We start from the raw sequence: 6625 nt of genomic DNA, 5'->3' as shown, positions 1-6625 counted from the left end.
TTTTTTTTATGTAAGCCAGGGCGAACGCATATTCTTCAGATTACAAGACCAAATGATTTTGCACATCTCTGTTTCCTGCTTAGATTTTCAACATTCTGGAAAGTAGAAGTTGGGTCTTTGCAAAAAAACATGGAGAAGCTGGGGATTGAACCAAGGACCTCATACATGCAAAGCATGCACTCTACCACTGAGCTACATCCCCTTTCTAGGAAAAAAAATGTTGCTATTTTTTTAAATGTCACTTTATTTACCCGGTAAGCCAGTTAAGGACAAGTTCTCATACACCACTGCGACCTGGCCAAGATAAAGCAAAGCAGTGCAACACAAACAACAACACAGAGTTACACATGGAACAAACAAATCCGGTCTTGGGACCAACAAAAGTGACCCAAAGAGACACTCTGGCGGAGCAACTTAGTTTTAATTGTATTTTTTTGTTTTTCAGTTTAGTTTTTTCTATTTGGTTTGTTTTTTTAACCTTATGGTCTACTTAGGAGCCTCGACAAGTCACAGTACAACATTAACATTTTAACCATAACATAAAAAAAATAATAAATAATTCTATACAATCACATTAACAATCTAAATGGCAAAAAGAGACCATAGCAAAAAACTTTCAATGCAATGTGAGAAAATGATGTAACTAGTCTGTCACTAATTCAAGGTTAATTTTTGTATTTTTTTTATGTAAGCAGGCGAATGCATATTCTTCAGTATTACAAACCAATTTTGCACACCCTGTGTCCCTCCTGCTATATTTTCACATTCTGGAAAGTAGAAGTTGGGTCGTTGCAAAAAAAATGGAGAAGCTGGGATTGAACCAAGGACAGCATACATGCAACATGCACTCTACCACTGAGCTACAATCCCCTTGCTGGAAGTTAAAAAAATGGGCTTATTTGTTTAAATGTCACTTTATTTAACCAGAAGCCATTTAATGACAGTTCTCATACACCACTGCGACCGGGCCAAGATAAAGCAAAGCAGTGCAACACAAACAACAACACAGAGTTACACATGGAACAAACAAATCCGGTCTTGGGGACCAACAAAAGTGACCCAAAGAGACACTCTGGCGGAGCAACATTAGTTTTTAATTGTATTTTTTTGTTTTTCAGTTTAGTTTTCTTAATTTGGTTTGTTTTTTAACCTTATGGTCTACTTAGGAGCCTACGACAAGTCACAGTAAAACATTAACATTTTTAACCATAACATAAAAATAATAATAAATAATTCTATACAATCTACATTAACAATCTAAATGGACCAAAAAAGAGACAATAGAAAAGACTTTCAATTGCAATGTGAGAAATGATGGTAACTAGTCTGGCCCTAATTCAGGTTAATTTTTGTATTTTTTTATGTAAGCCAGGGCGAACGCATATTCTTCAGATTACAAGACCAAATGATTTTGCACATCTCTGTTTCCTGCTTAGAATTTAAACATTCTGGAAAGTAGAAGTTGGGTCTTTGCAAAAAAAGATGGAGAAGCTGGGGATTGAACCCAGGACCTCATACATGCAAAGCATGCGCTCTACCACTGAGCTACATCCCCTTTCTAGGAAAAAAAAATGTTGCCTATTTTTTTAAATGTCACTTTTATTTCACCAGGTAAGCCAGTTAAGGACAAGTTCTCATACACCACTGCGACCTGGCCAAGATAAAGCAAAGCAGTGCAACACAAACAACAACACAGAGTTACACATGGAACAAACAAATCCGGGCTTGGGACCAACAAAAGTGACCCAAAAGAGACACTCTGGCGGAGCAACTTAGTTTTTAATTGTATTTTTTTGTTTTTCAGTTTAGTTTTCTTAATTTGGTTTGGTTTTTAACCTTATGGTCTACTTAGGAGCCTACGACAAGTCACAGTAAAACATTAACATTTTTAACCATAACATAAAAATAATAATAAATAATTCTATACAATCTACATTAACAATCTAAATGGACCAAAAAGAGACAATAGAAAAGACTTTCAATTGCAATGTGAGAAAATGATGGTAACTAGTCTGGCCCTAATTCAGGTTAATTTTTGTATTTTTTTATGTAAGCCAGGGCGAACGCATATTCTTCAGATTACAAGACCAAATGATTTTGCACATCTCTGTTTCCTGCTTAGAATTTAAACATTCTGGAAAGTAGAAGTTGGGTCTTTGCAAAAAAACATGGAGAAGCTGGGGATTGAACCCAGGACCTCATACATGCAAAGCATGCGCTCTACCACTGAGCTACATCCCCTTTCTAGGAAAAAAAATGTTGCCTATTTTTTAAATGTCACTTTTATTTCACCAGGTAAGCCAGTTAAGGACAAGTTCTCATACACCACTGCGACCTGGCCAAGATAAAGCAAAGCAGTGCAACACAAACAACAACACAGAGTTACACATGGAACAAACAAATCCGGGCTTGGGACCAACAAAAGTGACCCAAAAGAGACACTCTGGCGGAGCAACTTAGTTTTTAATTGTATTTTTTGTTTTTCAGTTTAGTTGTCTTAATTTGGTTTGGTTTTTAACCTTATGGTCTACTTAGGAGCCTACGACAAGTCACAGTAAAACATTAACATTTTTAACCATAACATAAAAATAATAATAAATAATTCTATACAATCTACATTAACAATCTAAATGGACCAAAAAGAGACAATAGAAAAGACTTTCAATTGCAATGTGAGAAAATGATGGTAACTAGTCTGGCCCTAATTCAGGTTAATTTTTGTATTTTTTTATGTAAGCCAGGGCGAACGCATATTCTTCAGATTACAAGACCAAATGATTTTGCACATCTCTGTTTCCTGCTTAGAATTTCAACATTCTGGAAAGTAGAAGTTGGGTCTTTGCAAAAAAACATGGAGAAGCTGGGGATTGAACCCAGGACCTCATACATGCAAAGCATGCGCTCTACCACTGAGCTACATCCCCTTTCTAGGAAAAAAAATGTTGCCTATTTTTTTAAATGTCACTTTTATTTCACCAGGTAAGCCAGTTAAGGACAAGTTCTCATACACCACTGCGACCTGGCCAAGATAAAGCAAAGCAGTGCAACACAAACAACAACACAGAGTTACACATGGAACAAACAAATCCGGGCTTGGGACCAACAAAAGTGACCCAAAAGAGACACTCTGGCGGAGCAACTTAGTTTTTAATTGTATTTTTTGTTTTTCAGTTTAGTTTTCTTAATTTGGTTTGGTTTTTAACCTTATGGTCTACTTAGGAGCCTACGACAAGTCACAGTAAAACATTAACATTTTTAACCATAACATAAAAATAATAATAAATAATTCTATACAATCTACATTAACAATCTAAATGGACCAAAAAGAGACAATAGAAAAGACTTTCAATTGCAATGTGAGAAAATGATGGTAACTAGTCTGGCCCTAATTCAGGTTAATTTTTGTATTTTTTTATGTAAGCCAGGGCGAACGCATATTCTTCAGATTACAAGACCAAATGATTTTGCACATCTCTGTTTCCTGCTTAGAATTTAAACATTCTGGAAAGTAGAAGTTGGGTCTTTGCAAAAAAAGATGGAGAAGCTGGGGATTGAACCCAGGACCTCATACATGCAAAGCATGCGCTCTACCACTGAGCTACATCCCCTTTCTAGGAAAAAAAATGTTGCCTATTTTTTAAATGTCACTTTTATTTCACCAGGTAAGCCAGTTAAGGACAAGTTCTCATACACCACTGCGACCTGGCCAAGATAAAGCAAAGCAGTGCAACACAAACAACAACACAGAGTTACACATGGAACAAACAAATCCGGGCTTGGGACCAACAAAAGTGACCCAAAAGAGACACTCTGGCGGAGCAACTTAGTTTTTAATTGTATTTTTTGTTTTTCAGTTTAGTTTTCTTAATTTGGTTTGGTTTTTAACCTTATGGTCTACTTAGGAGCCTACGACAAGTCACAGTAAAACATTAACATTTTTAACCATAACATAAAAATAATAATAAATAATTCTATACAATCTACATTAACAATCTAAATGGACCAAAAAGAGACAATAGAAAAGACTTTCAATTGCAATGTGAGAAAATGATGGTAACTAGTCTGGCCCTAATTCAGGTTAATTTTTGTATTTTTTTATGTAAGCCAGGGCGAACGCATATTCTTCAGATTACAAGACCAAATGATTTTGCACATCTCTGTTTCCTGCTTAGAATTTAAACATTCTGGAAAGTAGAAGTTGGGTCTTTGCAAAAAAAGATGGAGAAGCTGGGGATTGAACCCAGGACCTCATACATGCAAAGCATGCGCTCTACCACTGAGCTACATCCCCTTTCTAGGAAAAAAAAATGTGTCTATTTTTTAAATGTCACTTTTATTTCACCAGGTAAGCCAGTTAAGGACAAGTTCTCATACACCACTGCGACCTGGCCAAGATAAAGCAAAGCAGTGCAACACAAACAACAACACAGAGTTACACATGGAACAAACAAATCCGGGCTTGGGACCAGCAAAAGTGACCCAAAAGAGACACTCTGGCGGAGCAACTTAGTTTTTAATTGTATTATTTTGTTTTTCAGTTTAGTTGTCTTAATTTGGTTTGTTTTTTAACCTTATGGTCTACTTAGGAGCCTACGACAAGTCACAGTAAAACATTAACATTTTTAACCATAACATAAAAATAATAATAAATAATTCTATACAATCTACATTAACAATCTAAATGGACCAAAAAGAGACAATAGAAAAGACTTTCAATTGCAATGTGAGAAAATGATGGTAACTAGTCTGGCCCTAATTCAGGTTAATTTTTGTATTTTTTTATGTAAGCCAGGGCGAACGCATATTCTTCAGATTACAAGACCAAATGATTTTGCACATCTCTGTTTCCTGCTTAGAATTTAAACATTCTGGAAAGTAGAAGTTGGGTCTTTGCAAAAAAAGATGGAGAAGCTGGGGATTGAACCCAGGACCTCATACATGCAAAGCATGCGCTCTACCACTGAGCTACATCCCCTTTCTAGGAAAAAAAATGTTGCCTATTTTTTTAAATGTCACTTTTATTTCACCAGGTAAGCCAGTTAAGGACAAGTTCTCATACACCACTGCGACCTGGCCAAGATAAAGCAAAGCAGTGCAACACAAACAACAACACAGAGTTACACATGGAACAAACAAATCCGGGCTTGGGACCAACAAAAGTGACCCAAAAGAGACACTCTGGCGGAGCAACTTAGTTTTTAATTGTATTTTTTGTTTTTCAGTTTAGTTGTCTTAATTTGGTTTGGTTTTTAACCTTATGGTCTACTTAGGAGCCTACGACAAGTCACAGTAAAACATTAACATTTTTAACCATAACATAAAAATAATAATAAATAATTCTATACAATCTACATTAACAATCTAAATGGACCAAAAAGAGACAATAGAAAAGACTTTCAATTGCAATGTGAGAAAATGATGGTAACTAGTCTGGCCCTAATTCAGGTTAATTTTTGTATTTTTTTATGTAAGCCAGGGCGAACGCATATTCTTCAGATTACAAGACCAAATGATTTTGCACATCTCTGTTTCCTGCTTAGAATTTCAACATTCTGGAAAGTAGAAGTTGGGTCTTTGCAAAAAAACATGGAGAAGCTGGGGATTGAACCAAGGACCTCATACATGCAAAGCATGCACTCTACCACTGAGCTACATCCCCTTTCTAGGAAGTAAAAAATGTTGCTTATTTTTTAAATGTCACTTTTATTTAACCAGGTAAGCCAGTTAAGGACAAGTTCTCATACACCACTGCGACCTGGCCAAGATAAAGCAAAGCAGTGCAACACAAACAACAACACAGAGTTACACATGGAACAAACAAATCCGGTCTTGGGACCAACAAAAGTGACCCAAAAGAGACACTCTGGCGGAGCAACTTAGTTTTTAATTGTATTTTTTGTTTTTCAGTTTAGTTTTCTTAATTTGGTTTGTTTTTTAACCTTATGGTCTACTTAGGAGCCTACGACAAGTCACAGTAAAACATTAACATTTTTAACCATAACATAAAAATAATAATAAATAATTCTATACAATCTACATTAACAATCTAAATGGACCAAAAAGAGACAATAGAAAAGACTTTCAATTGCAATGTGAGAAAATGATGGTAACTAGTCTGGCCCTAATTCAGGTTAATTTTTGTATTTTTTTATGTAAGCCAGGGCGAACGCATATTCTTCAGATTACAAGACCAAATGATTTTGCACATCTCTGTTTCCTGCTTAGAATTTAAACATTCTGGAAAGTAGAAGTTGGGTCTTTGCAAAAAAAGATGGAGAAGCTGGGGATTGAACCCAGGACCTCATACATGCAAAGCATGCGCTCTACCACTGAGCTACATCCCCTTTCTAGGAAAAAAAATGTTGCCTATTTTTTTAAATGTCACTTTTATTTCACCAGGTAAGCCAGTTAAGGACAAGTTCTCATACACCACTGCGACCTGGCCAAGATAAAGCAAAGCAGTGCAACACAAACAACAACACAGAGTTACACATGGAACAAACAAATCCGGGCTTGGGACCAACAAAAGTGACCCAAAAGAGACACTCTGGCGGAGCAACTTAGTTTTTAATTGTATTTTTTTGTTTTTCAGTTTAGTTGTCTTAATTTGGTTTGGTTTTTAACC

The 6625-nt window shown here is 35.9% G+C and overlaps 9 non-coding genes across 9 annotated transcripts; all 9 read right to left on the bottom strand.

Annotated features, from left to right (window-relative positions):
• Positions 1-130: 130 nt before the first annotated feature.
• trnaa-ugc (transfer RNA alanine (anticodon UGC)) lies at positions 131-202 on the bottom strand. Its single transcript has one exon. It is a non-coding gene; the product is annotated as a tRNA-Ala (tRNA).
• A 1281-nt stretch (positions 203-1483) lies between these two features.
• Positions 1484-1555, bottom strand: trnaa-ugc (transfer RNA alanine (anticodon UGC)). Its single transcript has one exon. It is a non-coding gene; the product is annotated as a tRNA-Ala (tRNA).
• A 614-nt stretch (positions 1556-2169) lies between these two features.
• Positions 2170-2241, bottom strand: trnaa-ugc (transfer RNA alanine (anticodon UGC)). The gene has a single exon. It is a non-coding gene; the product is annotated as a tRNA-Ala (tRNA).
• Positions 2242-2852: 611 nt separating this feature from the next.
• trnaa-ugc (transfer RNA alanine (anticodon UGC)) lies at positions 2853-2924 on the bottom strand. The gene has a single exon. It is a non-coding gene; the product is annotated as a tRNA-Ala (tRNA).
• Positions 2925-3536: 612 nt separating this feature from the next.
• trnaa-ugc (transfer RNA alanine (anticodon UGC)) lies at positions 3537-3608 on the bottom strand. The gene has a single exon. It is a non-coding gene; the product is annotated as a tRNA-Ala (tRNA).
• A 611-nt stretch (positions 3609-4219) lies between these two features.
• Positions 4220-4291, bottom strand: trnaa-ugc (transfer RNA alanine (anticodon UGC)). The gene has a single exon. It is a non-coding gene; the product is annotated as a tRNA-Ala (tRNA).
• A 612-nt stretch (positions 4292-4903) lies between these two features.
• Positions 4904-4975, bottom strand: trnaa-ugc (transfer RNA alanine (anticodon UGC)). Its single transcript has one exon. It is a non-coding gene; the product is annotated as a tRNA-Ala (tRNA).
• Positions 4976-5587: 612 nt separating this feature from the next.
• trnaa-ugc (transfer RNA alanine (anticodon UGC)) lies at positions 5588-5659 on the bottom strand. The gene has a single exon. It is a non-coding gene; the product is annotated as a tRNA-Ala (tRNA).
• Positions 5660-6272: 613 nt separating this feature from the next.
• On the bottom strand, positions 6273-6344 carry trnaa-ugc (transfer RNA alanine (anticodon UGC)). The gene has a single exon. It is a non-coding gene; the product is annotated as a tRNA-Ala (tRNA).
• Between the last annotated feature and the right edge of the window lie 281 nt (positions 6345-6625).

Source organism: Oncorhynchus kisutch, unplaced genomic scaffold (assembly GCF_002021735.2).
Source record: "Oncorhynchus kisutch isolate 150728-3 unplaced genomic scaffold, Okis_V2 scaffold2205, whole genome shotgun sequence".
In the NCBI taxonomy this organism is placed as follows: Eukaryota; Metazoa; Chordata; class Actinopteri; order Salmoniformes; family Salmonidae; genus Oncorhynchus; species Oncorhynchus kisutch.
The sequence above is the reverse complement of the archived record's forward strand: the minus strand, read 5'-3'. Positions and strand labels throughout refer to the sequence as shown.